The sequence below is a fragment of the Jaculus jaculus genome, chromosome 2 (assembly GCF_020740685.1).
Source record: "Jaculus jaculus isolate mJacJac1 chromosome 2, mJacJac1.mat.Y.cur, whole genome shotgun sequence".
In the NCBI taxonomy this organism is placed as follows: Eukaryota; Metazoa; Chordata; class Mammalia; order Rodentia; family Dipodidae; genus Jaculus; species Jaculus jaculus.
The window spans coordinates 204,646,923-204,662,206 of record NC_059103.1 but is presented as its reverse complement, the minus strand read 5'-3'; positions in this window follow the sequence as shown (position 1 = coordinate 204,662,206).

Below are 15,284 nucleotides of genomic sequence, written 5' to 3'. Positions count from 1 at the left end.
CTCAGTGGTTAAGGCACTTGCCTGCAAAGCCAAAGGACACAGATTTGATTCCCTAGAGCCCATGTAAACCATGTAAAAACAGTGTGGTTCATGCATCTTGAGTTCATTTGCAGCAACTGCAGGCCCTGGTGTGCTCATTCTCTCTCCTTCTTTCTCTGTCTCTCAAATAAATAAATAAACATAAAATACATAAGAGATAGAGCAGTGTAGCAGTTTGCTTCTCATTTCTGGGACAAAACACCCATTGGAAACAAATAGGGTGGAGAAGCAACTAAGCAAGATACTTGATGGTGACCTCTGGCTTCTGCCCACACACACATGTTCACCTACATATGTGGACACTTATATATACACGCATACCACATACACATACACATATGCAAGACCGAAGGAAAGGTGATTTAACTAATGTATTTGGAAGAAGAACACATACAGAAATTCAGAGATTCAGTGACTCTGAGTTCATCAATGTGAACTGATGGGAGCTTTAGTGTTAAACAAAGGAAGAACTGGGCAGGGGGCAAGAGGTATGCATAATCAAACAGTCCTGGGCACCGTGTGGTCCTGCCTACAATTGCCTCGGTATGGGTCCTACAAAGTGGTCTTATAAATTGTTAGTCTGCCAAGGATCTGTCATTGCTCAAAGGGCCAATTGAACCCCTGGAGTCTTTTACTCAAGTGTGGGCTAGCTGCTTGTTACAGAAGGGCCTGAGGGAAAGGAAAATCAACCCTTGCAGTTACTTCTGGTTATGGCAAGTCTGAGACTGACCCTTGGAGTCATTTAACCCAGGTGGACCCGCTGCATCTGCCACACTGCTCTGTAATGTTCTGTGGCTGCAGCTTTCCCTCACAGGCACTCATGGGTGTTTTTATTGAACGGCCATGGAAAAGTAAGGCTTGAACCAGTTAAGCATTATGTGAGCAAAGGGCAAGGAACTTTTGGCTTTGAATAATCCTTAAACATTTGTTAAAGGAAAGGATTTAGGGAAATGACCTCTTGGACTCTGCTGATCCAGAAAACACACACACACACACACACATTCTGTTCACAAATGTAATCCACAAGGCCCACCTGTTGCATTCAACAGCTCTGTGGCAGCTCTGTAGGCACTTCGTTGCTGGCCAGGCTGTCTGTAATGCAATGGTCAGTACTTTCCATTCATGCACTGTGGTTGTGGGTCAAAAGTCTAACCGGACCGCTGAGGGAATTGGGTAAAGAGCTGCACAGCTTAATATCATCTCTCAGCTTTTCTTGTTGATATTGGCTATCTGTGCTCTCCAGGCCAAAGGGACACCGAGGCAGAGAAGACCTTTGCCTTAAGTGTGTGGGTTACATAGTAGCATGATTAGCTTCAGGTCAATTTACAAGTCATGAATTACAAAACAATCCCATAGCAACATTCTGAGAAAAGTTATTTTTACAGGCCATAACAAATATTCCCATAGTTATTTCCTATAGCTCATTCCCATATTTCATTCTTATTGTTCACCTCCACAGTGTTATCTATACTATGGGTTTATCTCAGTCAGGGAGAAGTAAGGTGTAAAGTTTGTGCTAGCATCTGAGCTCTGAGCACCCCCTTTTCCACAGTAGTAACAGAGCAGTGGGGTAAACTGTTACACATGTATGATGTATATATGTGCAAGGGTGTGTGTTTGTGCATGCACGTGCATGTGAAGGCCAGAGGAAACCTCACATGTCATTGCTCAGGTGCCCACTCATTTTTTTCATAAAAAAGTCATTGGTCTGGAATTTTCCAAGTGAGCTAGACTTGCTGGCCAGTGAGCTTCAGGGGTCTGCCTGTTTCTGCCTTGCCAGCACTGTGATTGTAAGCTCATGCCACCATGTTTGGCTTTTGTTTTTCAAATGTAGTTCTGTGGGGCAATACTGACAGTGTTCTTCCTCCCTTTTCTTTCTATATGTATCTTGAACCACATATCCTGAACTTCCTGAGAGGTTGTGGAAGCCATGACCAGACTGTTAGCAAAGAATTTCTTCCTTACAACCTTCTCTATTTGTGGCAGAGACAGACCAGTCCCAGAGAAAGAAGGAAGGAAGCAATGGGCATGTTGCTCAGCAGTTTTTCCTGTCTCTGGGCAGTTTTCCCAGGTCTCTGAGAAGCAGGCTATGAGGATTGTGAGTTTGCAGAAGCTTGGCTCCTTACCCTATAAATCTGAGGGGTCCAGGAAGAGGTTGAGCTCTGAAACCCAATAATAAACAACAAATCTCCAAGAATGTGTCCACATTCACAGACTCTGACCAAAAATCCTTGTGGCTGGTTACCAGCGCATGATGTTTCTGGAAGCTGAGTTAACCAGCCGATGATTGAGATTTCAGGAGACCTGTGTGACATGAGGAAAGTCCATCCTGACAGATGCCCACTGCTTGTTGCACAACTCCCCAGCATGCTGAGACAACAGGATGCAGGCTGCCTGCCAGGGGATGGCAATGGTCCTGGAGGGGCATCCTTCCCAGCGCCTTCTTGACATGGTGAGCAAAGGCAGGAGACAACTCTTCATGTATCAGATTTGCCAGGCAAGGTGGAGTGAACAAAAGCCTTCCTGACCTGTCCAGACGACCAACCACGAGGCCACTGCTTACAAGAAGGTGGACACAGCATTTGCCTTCTCTCTATCTACAGAGGAAAAGAGCCCTGGATTTGTTCTTTGCCCGTCTCCTCTCTACTGTTGTTTACTTGATGTGTCACACTAAGTTTAATTGATGAATTCTATAGGTTGATAGAGTATGGGAAATATACCTGTTGGGAACTGAGTGTTCAGCTAGAAAATTTGTGTGGGATTGAGGACAGCAACTAGAAGCATCATTTGCTTTGTGTGACTGGGGAGAAAATGGGTCCATTTTCACTAACCTAATGGATGGTCCTCTGTAAAGAAAGGAGAATTTATGGAATGTATGGAAAGAAGGACTCAAGAACATCTTGGGCAGCCAACAGATGGAGTGTAGTAATGAGAGCACCTCTGTTGTCTCTTTTCTTTCTTTCTTTCTTTTTTTTTAAAGACTTTTATTTTTATTTATTTATTTGAGAACAACAGACAGAGAAAGAGGCAGATATATAGAGAGATAATGGGCATGCCAGGGCCTCCAGCCACTGCAAATGAACTCCAGACGCGTGTGCCCCCTTGTGCATCTGGCTAATGTGGGTCCTGGGGAATAGAGCCTTGAACCGGGGTCCTTAGGCTTCACCGGCAAGTGCTTAACCACTAAGCCATCTCTACAGCCCGTCTCTTTCCTACTTTCTTTAGTTTCAGTCATCCACTTCCTCATTCCATGTGTCACGCTGGGACTGCCAACCACCAACCCCAGTCTCACTAGTTGCAAGTGGATTTCATTATCAATAGCAGCGTAACAGATCACTCCCAAAATTTAGTGGCTTATAATAATAACTTATTCCATCTCATCATTTGTGATCTGCAGGATCCAGCTTGGCCCTCCTGGTACTGTCAGTTGGGGAGGGGTGCATGCTGTATGCTGTGAGCTCTTCAGGGACCGGGAGGTGCAAGAGTCTGACGGGAGGCTGCAAGTTCTCTTCAGTCCTGATTCTCCAATGTCACACTGTATCACTTTCACCACCTTCTGATGGTCACATGCATCATATTTAGCTCCTATTCTATGAGAGAGATCATTGGCTCCCTCTCTTGGATGGGATTTTCCCACTCTGTTACCATTTTGTATGATAGCCAGCTCTGGAAACATCCTCATAAATGCACCTGGGTATACTTTGCTAATCTCTTAGGCAACTATCATTCATAAACTTGGCAATCAAAGCTAACCATCATACCAGTCAATATCCCATGGAGCAGAACCACCCAACAGAATGCAGGTCTTTCAAGCCTTCTCAGGCCCACATACTTGCATAGGAAATGCTCTTAACCACCGAGCTGGGTCTCCAGCCCTAAACACCAAATTTTAAAATCCTCATAAACTCTGAGAGGAACTACTATCCACTGTGTGAATCAATACTGTCTCATGGTAAACTCACCTTGAGTCAGGTTTCTGTCACAACCCCTGAGATACAGTGCATTGCAGGCTGGCCTTATAGATAGGCTATAAGCATTGCTTTACATTACTCTTTTTTCACTCTTTTAGGAGTGTGGCCTAGGGGCTGGGAAGAAAGCTCAGGAGGTAAGAACATTTGCTGGGCAAGCATGAGGTCCTCAGTTTGATTATTAGCATCCAAATAAAAAGCAGGGCATGGCCATGCATGCCTGTCACTCCATCATCAGAGGCAGGAGAATCTTTGGTGCTTAATAGTCATCGATTGTCCAAAAATCAGAAGGCAGCTCCAGGTTCAGTGAGACTCCGTCTCAAGAAAATGATACAGAATAATGATAGAGGAGGACACCTGGTATTCTTCCCTGGCTTCCATACACATGTGCATCTGTGAACGTATGTGCATATACTCTACATACATACCAAATACTACAAACACTATGCACACACACATATGCCAAAAAAAGTCAAAAGAGAGTGTGGTCTGTGTTAGTTACTTTATTTTCTTGTTGCCATGACAAAAATACATGACAAGAAGCAATTTCAGGGCTTATTTTGGCTTCTACTTTGAGCAGATTCAGTTCATCATAACAGGGAGGTATTTTAGCAGTAGCATGAGACAGCTGGCCATGTTGTATCCATAGTCAGGAAGCAGTAAAAACCCCAACATACTTTCTTCTTCTTATACAGTCTGTGACCTTAGTCCATGGAATCTTGTCACCCACATTCAAGATTGGTGGGTCTTCCGTCCTTAGATAAATCTTTCTGAAAAACTCTCATTGCCATACTAATATGTGTGTTTCCATGGTGACTCTAAATCCATTTAAGCTGATAATGAAGATTAATCATCATGGCCCATTCTACTGTCTAAACCCAAACTCTAAATAGCATTGCTCTTCCTCCAGACTTATTCAGACCTTCAATCTAATCCATCACTTTTTTTTTGTTCTAATCTAAGAAAGAGATCAAATTCCTCCATTTTATTTTTTATTCTTGATTTTTTTGTTTGTTTGCAGTACATAGGGTTGAACCCAAGGTTTCCTGCATGCTAGGCAAGTGTTCTACTATGGAGGCATATTCCCAACTTTTATGCCATCTTTCTGCCTAGAACAGACTGTTAATCAACTCTCCCATCTAATCATAACCACATAACCCCATGTACTATAATGATTTTCAAGATGATATCATATCATTCCTCTAGTCAGAACTTTCTGTGGCTCTCCATTGTCCTCTTTCTGTAAACAAGGTTTAAAATGGCCTATAAATCTTCTATGTTCCAGCTCCATGTCTATAGCAGCCAGTGAACCTTGGGACCATCTCAGCACCTCTCATTCTGGGTGTTCCTTGAGAACTCCTGATTCTTTTCACCAACCTGAAGCTCTCCTGGTACTTGTTCTCCTCACCACACAGGACCCAGTACAAATCTCCTCGCAAAGAGGCTGCCAGGAACCTTCTGTGTCACTGTCCAAGACCCTCCTTCCACTAACTCATTTTATAGACACCATGCCTCTCTGATTCTCAATTTGGGTTTATTATCTGAATCCAACTATTAAAATTAATTAGGGTAAGATGACAGACAAGACACTATACAGAAGAGTGAAATGATTCTGCCTGAAAACTTTTATAACTTATAAACACTTTTAGCAAATTATCAGGCCACAAAAAGGAAACTAAAATCAACAGAACTTCTCTATATTGACAATGAATTTGTTGAAAAAAATTAATCAAGGAAAAATTCCTATTCATGATACCCTCTAAAAATTAAAATACTTAGGAATAAACCTAATCAAGAAGGTGAAATATGCCTACATGGAATGCTTTGAGATACTGAAGAAATACCTTGAAGAGGAGCCTAGGAGATGTAGACTTTTCATACTCATGGATGGGCAGAACTAAATAATGTGCAAATGTTTATGTTACAAAAATGACCTATAGATTCTATGTAATCCCCATCAGAATTACAATGACAAAAATTCAAATGACATTTTTCAAAGAACTACAAAAAGCACCTAAAACTTATATAGAAGTATAAAATTTTCAAATAATCATTACAATCCTTAACAAACAGAGCAACAATGGAAGTGTCATAATACTATACCTCAAATTATACTACAGAGCCATAGTAACAAAAACTGCATGATAATGGGACAAAACAAACATATAAACCAAAATGAAGGGAACAAAAGATCCAGAAATAAACCCATACAACAACAATAATTTTTGACAAAAGTATCCAAAATATACATTGGAATAAACACAGCTTCTTCAGTAAGTGGTTCTGAGAAAACTAGGTATCTACCTGCAGAGGAAAGAAAGAAGATCTATCTCTCGCCCTGCATAAAAGTTAACTCAAGGGCTGGAGAGATGGCGTGGCGGTTAAGCGCTTGCCTGTGTAGCCTAAGGACCCTGGTTTGAGGCTCGGTTCCCCAGGTCCCACGTTAGCCAGATGCACAAGGGGGCGCACGCGTCTGGAGTTCGTTTGCAGAGGCTGGAAGCCCTGGCGTGCCCATTCTCTCTCTCCCTCTATCTGTCTTTCTCTCTGTGTCTGTCGCTCTCAAACAAATAAATAAAAAATTTAAAAAAAAAGTTAACTCAAAATAAATGAAAACCTCTAATGTAGGATCTGAGACTCTAAACTGTTGGAGCAACACACAAACAAAACCCCTCAGGATATAGGATCAGCAAGATATTTCTGTAAAAACCAAAGTCAAGTAGGCCAGAAACTAAGAAATAACTAACAGTATTATATGAGACCAAAAAGCTGTACAGAATGGAAAAATTATTAATGTGAACAGAGGCCAAAGAATGTGGAAACTATTTACCAATTATACAACAGACAAGAGATCAATATCTAGAATATATAAAGAACCATAAAAACTAAGACTCAAAGGTCCCAAATCATAATCAGTAAATGTGCTAATGAATAAAATAAACAGTTTTCAAAATAAATACAATTAGTCAATAAGCATCTTTAAAAGTGTTCAATATCAGGAAAATTCTAGATTATGCATTTCATCCTAGTCAGAATGGCTATCATCAAGCAAACAACCTACTACAGATGGTGGAAAGGATGTGGGTAAGGGGAAATCTTATTCATTGCTGATGGTCCAATCACTACAGAAGTCAGTGTGGAGGTTCCTCAAAAAATTAAAAAAATAGGGCTGGAGAGATGGCTTAGCGGTTAAGCGCTTGTCTGTGAAGCCTAAGGACCGCGGTTCGAGGCTCGGTTCCCCAGGTCCCACGTTAGCCAGATGCACAAGGGGGCGCACGCGTCTGGAGTTCGTTTGCAGAGGCTGGAAGCCCTGGCGCACCCATTCTCTCTCTTTCCCTCTATCTGTCTTTCTCTCTGTGTCTGTCACTCTCAAATAAATAAATAATTAAAAAAAATTAAAAAAAAAATTTAAAAATTAAAAATACACAGTAGACACTGGAAGCCTCAAATTTGGTCAGACAGGCCAAATGACTGAACAGGTGCAATAGTGTTATGTTTGCTCTGGGGGAAACCAAGCGCTCTCTAATTGGACCGCCAGTCCACTCTATGGGAGGGAATACATGTCTGGTACTGAAAACCCAATCAAAAGCCTATGGCAAGGGAGGTCATGAGCTTTAGGGGTATAAAGCCTGCTCTTATCTGGCTAAATGCATATATTACTTTCACCAAACTGCCCTAAAATCATTACACTCAATATTTATATCTGTATATTAATGTTACTCTCACTTTTGGTTAGAGAAGCTTCTCTTTTTAGATGGCAGTGACCACTGGTATGACCCAAAAGGTGACATAGTGCTAAGAAGAAGTGATGGGGTTGGGATCCAGAACTGAAACATCTCTATTAAAGGCTCAGGGTCCATTGTGGAAGAGGTGGCAGAAAGAATGTAAGAGCCAAAGGAAGGGTACCACTCCTTACAATGCAACTGTCTGGATAGAAACTGGCCTCGATATCCATGACCTTGCAGTGCCTAGCAATACCTACACAAGACCCTCATAATAGAAGAAAAAGACGATGACATGAGAATAAAAGAGAGACTAAGGGAGGGAGAAAATATGATGGAGAACAGAGTTGTGAAGAGGAAAGTGGGGGAGGGGAGGAAAATATCATGATTTATTGTCTGTAAGTATAGAAGTTGTCAATAAAAAATTTAAAAAATTAAAAATAGGACTACTATATGACTCAGCTCTTACACTCTTGGGTAATAGTCAAAGAACTCTAAGTCAGCGTAACACAGAGATACTTGCACATCCATGTGTTTATTTTGCTGCAATGTACACAATAGTTAAGAAAATGAATAAACTGACATGCTAATCAATAGATGAATGGTACAGATTATTATGTGGCACATACACACAGTGGGATTGTTTTCAACAGTGAAGAAAAATGAAATTATACTAGTAGGAAAATGGTCAGAACATGAAATTTATCATGTTAAGCAAACTAAGCCAGACTCAAAAAACATCCAGGTAGTGGATGTTTTTTAATTGTTCCATGTTTCTTAACTGGTTTTCTGTGTGTGTGTGTGTGTGTGTGTGTGTGTGTGTGTGTGTGTGCATGTGTATGCAGTGAAGACCAGAGGAAAAGGGTGTCTTCCCCTGTTGCTCTTCTACCTTACTTCCCAGATACAGAATCTCTCACTGGACTTGCAGCTCCCTGTTTTGCACTTAGACTGGTTGGGAGCCCCAGTGGATCTCCTGTCTCCTCTCCACTCAGCACTGGGGATATAGGCATGAGAAGTCAAGCATAACTTAAAATTTTTTTTTTCGTTTATTTAAGAGAGAGAAAGAAGCAGAAAGAGGGAGGGAGGGAGAGACAGAGAGACAGAGAAAATGGGCATACCATGGCCTCTAGCCACGTAAATGAACACCAGACCCATGTGTTGCCTTGTGTATTTGACTTATGTGGGTACTGGGAAATTGAATCTGGGTGCTTATATTTCACAGGCAAGGACCTTAACTGCTAACCTATCTCACTAACCCCAAGCATGGCTTTTTATGTGGGTGCTGGATATCAAATTCTGGTCCACATGTTTGTGTAACAGGCTCTCACCCTGAGACATCTCCCCAGACATCTGTCCTTTTGGTTGTCCCACTATTCTTTACTGAATCATAATTATTTCCAGAACCTTTCTTTAGTAGCACAAATCTCCCTGGTGTATAGAATTTGCTTTATTTGCAATTTGGCTGAAGTAACTTGGAGTAGCAAAGTCATCAAGTGAGTTATAAATCCCAGAGTAACAAATGACAAGACAAGAGCTCTCACCAATCATGTTAGAACTTTGCCCCTACCCCATGCAAGCAGTCCACCATAGTGGGGGCGGGGAGCCACCACTGAGTAGAACCCATAGGTCATCTAGGACAGTCTTTTATCAGGCCTTTCTGAGGTTTCATTTTCTTCAGGAAGAGTATACTGGAACATTGCCTGAATTTAATGTCAATTCATTTAATGTCTACCCAAATCCAGAAATAGAAGCAGGCTGGAATCTCATAAGCTTTGAAAAGACCATCCCCTGTCTCACCCCCACTGCTCCACAGAGGTGAACTCAGCCCTCTCTTCTGACATCACAGGTTACCTACACTGATAGTTAGCCCTAATAAGCAAGCATGAGGCGTTCCCTCTCTGTGTCCAGCTCCTTACCTCAATAAGTCATGTGGCTGCCAGCTACTTTGTTGTGTGACTGTGTAGTGCTGGGTGTTTGCTTCCAGTTGTGCATGCAGGAGCACTGATCTACTGCCCATGACACACATCTGTGTTGCTACCTCTTCCCAGTTTCCTAGTTTGTTGGGAATTGATTTTGAAAAGCAGAGCTGGAGACAGGAATTTTTTTTTTTTTGAGGTAGGGTCTCACTCTGGCCCAAGCTGACCTGGAATTGACTATGTATTCTTAGGGTGGCCTCATATCCACCACAATCCTCCTGGGATTAAAGGCGTGCACCACCATGCCTGGTTTGAGGCAGGAGTTTTGTTTGTTTTTTCAAGGTAGGGTCTCACTCTAGCCCAGGCTGACCTGGAATTCACTATGTAGTCTCAGGCTGGCTTCAAACTCACAATAATCCTCTTACCTCTGCCTCTTCAGTGTTGGGATTAAAGGTATGTGCCAACATGCCCACCTGAAATAGGAATTCATTATGTGGTGCTCTTAAGAGAAACTACAGGAGGTGAGGAAGAAGGATTGGTGAGTTTTGTGGCAGGGGAGAAGGAAACTAAGGGTCTATATGGGTTCAGGAAAAGCCCAGGTGCTCCCATATGGAGCTCTGGCACATAATGGCTATGTGACTTTAATACCCTGCAGTAGTCAGCGCTGGTTCACGTCCTTCCAAGGACTTGGATATGGGGTTACAGCTCAGGTACCTCAAGGAAGGGCAGTCTGCCAGATTTAAAGGAGCACTCACTGGAGACTGTGTGGCTTAGAGTCCACCCTCACATAACCTTGAGGGTAAGACCTTTCTCACATATTGCACTCTAGACTCTGCTCTCATCTGGGTCCAGAAGCTGTTGCTAGAAAGCCCTTCACACAATCTCTTGATGCCTGTCTGCATGAGCTTTGAGGAGGTGTAGGAGTGGAGCTGATAGCAACGGGACATACGAGCACGTCTATGACCAGCTTTCACAGGTGCTGCCTGCAGCTTTTCCCGACATGGCTGTGGAAGAATAACGGGCCCCAGTGCTGCGCTTTTTGGTGTTTTGGTCTTTTACGTTTTAGTCATTCTGATCAAGGAGTTGAGTTTGTATTTCCCTGATGACTTGTATATTGAATGCATCCTCATGTTCATTGACTATGCTCTTGGCCTCCCTGGTTCTGTTTCCCCAATTGTGTTGTCTGGCTTTTATTGACTTATGGAAGTGTGTGTATGTGTGTGTGTGTGTATGCATGTGTCTGGAATTCTCTGTGTATAAGTTCTTTATGGGTAATATTTATTGAAAACCTCTCTCCCTACCCCATGCCTGCCTTTGTTACTCATTTGAGGAGGTTACTAGATGAAGAGAAGCTGCTGATTTTACTATAGTTGTCCACCTCACCCACAATAGGACTATTATTGAAATCTGAATTTTAAACAGATTCTTGGACTGGCAGTTGGTTCATATCCATTAGCTCATTATACTTTGGCATCTGTTTTGTCTCTAGAATCTTCATATTTAAACATAAAGTGACATGATTGTTCCCAACTCAAACGTGGGCTTCATTAGCAAGCTTTCCATTGTAGCAAAGACACCGTGAAGAAGACAGATGGAGTGGTGAGCCTTTTCTTTATCATCCCCAAGGCCGCCCAGGAACAGTGTGTGTGTGTGTGTGTGATATTTTTTGTGTTGTGTGCCCTTGCTGTGCCCCATGTATTGTCCCGCACTGACAAGTGTCCTGCTCCTTTGCTCTTCTGCCCATTCTTGTTTGAGTCAGTTTCCCCCTGATCTCAGCACTTGCTGCTTTTCCATAAGCTTGGGAGATGCCTGTGTCTCTGCTCCCCTGCTGAGCTGCAGTCACTGGTGCATGCTGCCGTGCCCAGCTCCGGGAACAGTTTATTAACAACCACTTCTTTCTCGTCATTTGTCTCCAGCTCTTGGGTCATGACGTGTGTCAGCCTCTTCTGCACCCAGTGGACATATTGGTACCAAGTGTATGAGGGTTTGTGTATTTGGTTGTTGAAGTTTTGTTTGCTTGTTTTTTATTTATAAAGACAACACAGAACCGATGATGCAAATAACCATCCAGGAGTCTCAACGTCATTATGAGCTTCAGTCATGGTTTTCCAATTTTTGACCATAAAAAAATTTTGTCACGGATCAAACCATGTCATGGAAGGTAGCCAGACAGACTTTTTTTTCTCTCTCAAATATCTTCAGTAATTGAATATTTGAAATTAGACTTTGCCATTCTGCAAATCACCAAGCCTCACTTCAAACACATGGCCCTCCAGGCCATCAGATTCCATTAGGCTTTCTTGGGTCCTTGTGAGTAGAGTTTTTCTAATATTTCTTAAGTTGAACATAGCTGGAACTTTCATAGCATGCCAAACATTTGTAGAAAATGAATCAACCACTCTCTTCTTTCCTCCTGTTTGATCACCTTTTTCAAGACACTGGTTCTTACCAACTGTCACAATGCTGCTCCCAGAGCTCAAAGGACAGAGTGTAACTCGCTTAAGAAATCAGGTAATGATAGGAGGTCATGAACCTTAAGAGTGTAAAACCTGCTCTTGTTTGGCTAAATGCATATATTGCTTTCATCAAACTGCCCTGAAAGAACTACATTTAATATTCATATTCATACATTAATGCTACTCTCACTTTTGGTTAAATAAGCTTCTCTTTTCAGATGGTGGTGACCACTGGGCACGATTCAAAATGCAACATGGTGCTGAGAAGAAGTGACGGTGTCCAGCACTGAAACGTCTCTATCACACCTTCCAAGACTCAGGTCCATTGTGGAAGAGGTGGCAGAAAGAATGTAAGAGCCTAAGGGAGGGTATGACTCCCTACAATGCAACTGTCCCGACAAAAATTGGCCTCAGTATCCATGACCTCTCAGTGCCTAGCAATACCTACACAAGACCCCCATAATAGGAGAAAACGACGATGACATCAAAATAAAAGAGAGACTAAAGGAGACAGGGAGGGAATATGGTGGAGAGTGGAGTTATGAAGGGGAAAGCCAGGGAGAGGAGGGAATTATGTTTTATTTTCTGTAAGTGTAGAAGCTGTCAATAAAAATATTTTTAACATAAGTAATCAGGCAATGAGGGTAGCCAGTTCCAACTCTGTTTATCTTTTATATGTAGGAATTTTATCTTTTCTAAATGCTTAGAATATTATTCTAATCCCAAAGTCATATGTTTATATGCTTACCATTTTCTCCTCTAGAAGGTTTTTCTTTATAGTTAGAGAAAAATTATATTATATTAGTGTTAGATGCTCAGACAAGTTGAAAAGATGATGCAGAGAGTTCCCATGTATGTTCCAACAAGTTCTGAGAAAGTTGACAGTCAGGGCTGACTTCTGCCAGCTAAACCATCGCAGTTGCTGCACCACTTTTATTGGAGTGAATGTACAACAGTTTGCCGAGCCATTCCCCTACTAATGAAGATCTGGGGTGCTATCAGCTTTGGTAAATTATGAATAAAACTTCTACAGATATTTATGGGAAGCTTTTCATGTCATGTTTTCAAATTAATTGGGTAAATACCTACACATCTAATTTGGGGGCCCATGGCAAGAGTTAGGGTTTTACTCTGGCCCAGGCTGACCTGGGTTCACTATGTAGTCTCAGACTGGCTTCGAACTCATGGCGATCCTCCTACCTCTGCCTCCTGAGTGCTGGGATTAAAGGCATGCACCACCACACCTGGCTCCCTTCATCTCTTTAAAAGAAAATTATTTGTAAGCAGAGGAAGACAGAGAGAAGAAAGACAGAGTAAGAGACAATAGGCACACCACGGCTTCCAGCCACTGCATTGTGCACCTGGCTTTACGGGGGTACTGGGAGATCTCACCAGGGTTGTTAGGCTTTGCAGGCAAGCACCTTAATCGCTGAGCCATCTCTCCAGCCCATTTTTCCATTTGGCGTGTGTGGTGCATGTTTGTGTATTTGCCCATATATACTCCATGCGCTTGCCTATCACCACGGGTTTTGAAGGGAGGCCCTAAGCTGCAGTAGCCAGAGCAGAATATTAGGTTTCTTCATCATCACTGTTTTCATTTTGTGAAATGTCTATTTTATGTTTTTAACTTGAGAGAGAGAGAGAGAGAATGAATTGGCATGCCAGGGCCTTGAGCCACTGCAAACGAACTCCAGAAGCATGTGTCATCATGTGCATCGGGCTTATTTGGGTCTTGGGGAATTGAACCCGGGTCCTTTGGCTTCGTGGGCTAGAGCCTTAACTGCTAAGCTATTCTTCCAGCCCTCGTTTTGGATCAGAGTCTCTCACTGATTCCCGAACATGCAGACTTTTATGAGCCCAGGTGATTCTCTGGCCTCTGATCCCCCGTGGGATTAAAGTTACAGGTGTCTGTGGCCATGCCCAGCTGTTTGGCGGGGGGGGGGGGGGGGTTCTGGGTATTGCAACTGGAGTCAGTTCAGGCCCTCCGTCCTCATGCTTGTGTAAAAAGCAGACTTCATGGCCGAGCCATCTCGCCAGCCCTCCATGCGCATCTCTGAGATTAGCGCTGGCAGGCTGCTTCTCATGGGCTTCCCGTGTGCAGCCTTCCTCAGTGAGGAAGCTGATTGAGGTCTTTGACTTCCTTTACATCGAGTTTATTGTTTCCTGGTTAAATTTTAAGATTTTTTCATATGGTCTTGATGTAATTGTTTTACCTGATAAGTGATTTTTAGCATTTCATCAAAGCATGTGGCTTCTCATTTTAATATAGCCAGTGAATAAAAGATTTTTTTTTAATTTTGTGAATTCAAACTTGTCATTTTTTTAAATAATAATCGAAAAGTAAAAATTTTCAACAACTTTTCAGTGTTTGTTTAAAAATTCATCACTAAACTGAAGGTTTTGTAGATTCTCTCTATGGCTTCTATAACTTTGCATTTTACACTCAGACCTATGATGCCTTTTGAGCTGATTAGAGGTTTTTATTGAAGCTCTTATGTTTAGATATAAAAACCTAAGGGAACTGATTTTTATGGAGGGGACAAAACAGGGGTCCGCATTCTGGGTTTTTTTCATGTGACTTTTAGCTGACACAGCACTACTTACTGAACATAGTGTCTGTTACTCAGTACTCCGCAGGGTCACCTTTGTCCTTGAAGAAGTGTCCTTACTTGACTGGCTCTGTTTCTGGGCCACATGCTGGTCCGCGGTGCGCTCATCTGTCCTCGCTCCTCTGACACACTGTATTAATTGCTGCTGTCTAATAGGAAGCAGCTATAGCTGTGTCTAATAGTACATGACTATAGTCTCCCACTCAGAAGACTGAAGCAGGAGAATCCTGAATTGAGACCAGCCTGAGCTATATAGTGAGACTTTCGTCTGGAGAAGGAGAAGAAGTACTGGAATTTCTCCAAGTTTCCTTTTAAGATTATTTTGTCTATTTTTGGCTTTGCGATTAATATATGAAATTGAATATCCTCTTTTCCATAAAAATTCAGATTCTAATTAGAGTAGCACTGAATCTATAGATTAATTATAGGTAAAACAATATTAAAAGTTAAAAATATTGACTCTTTCAAGACATAAACATGATATATCCCTTAGTCTATCTGGGTCTTCTTGAATTAATTCCTCTCAATAATGTTTTATGGGTTTGTTTGACGAAGTCTTGGACATTTTAAATTTGAT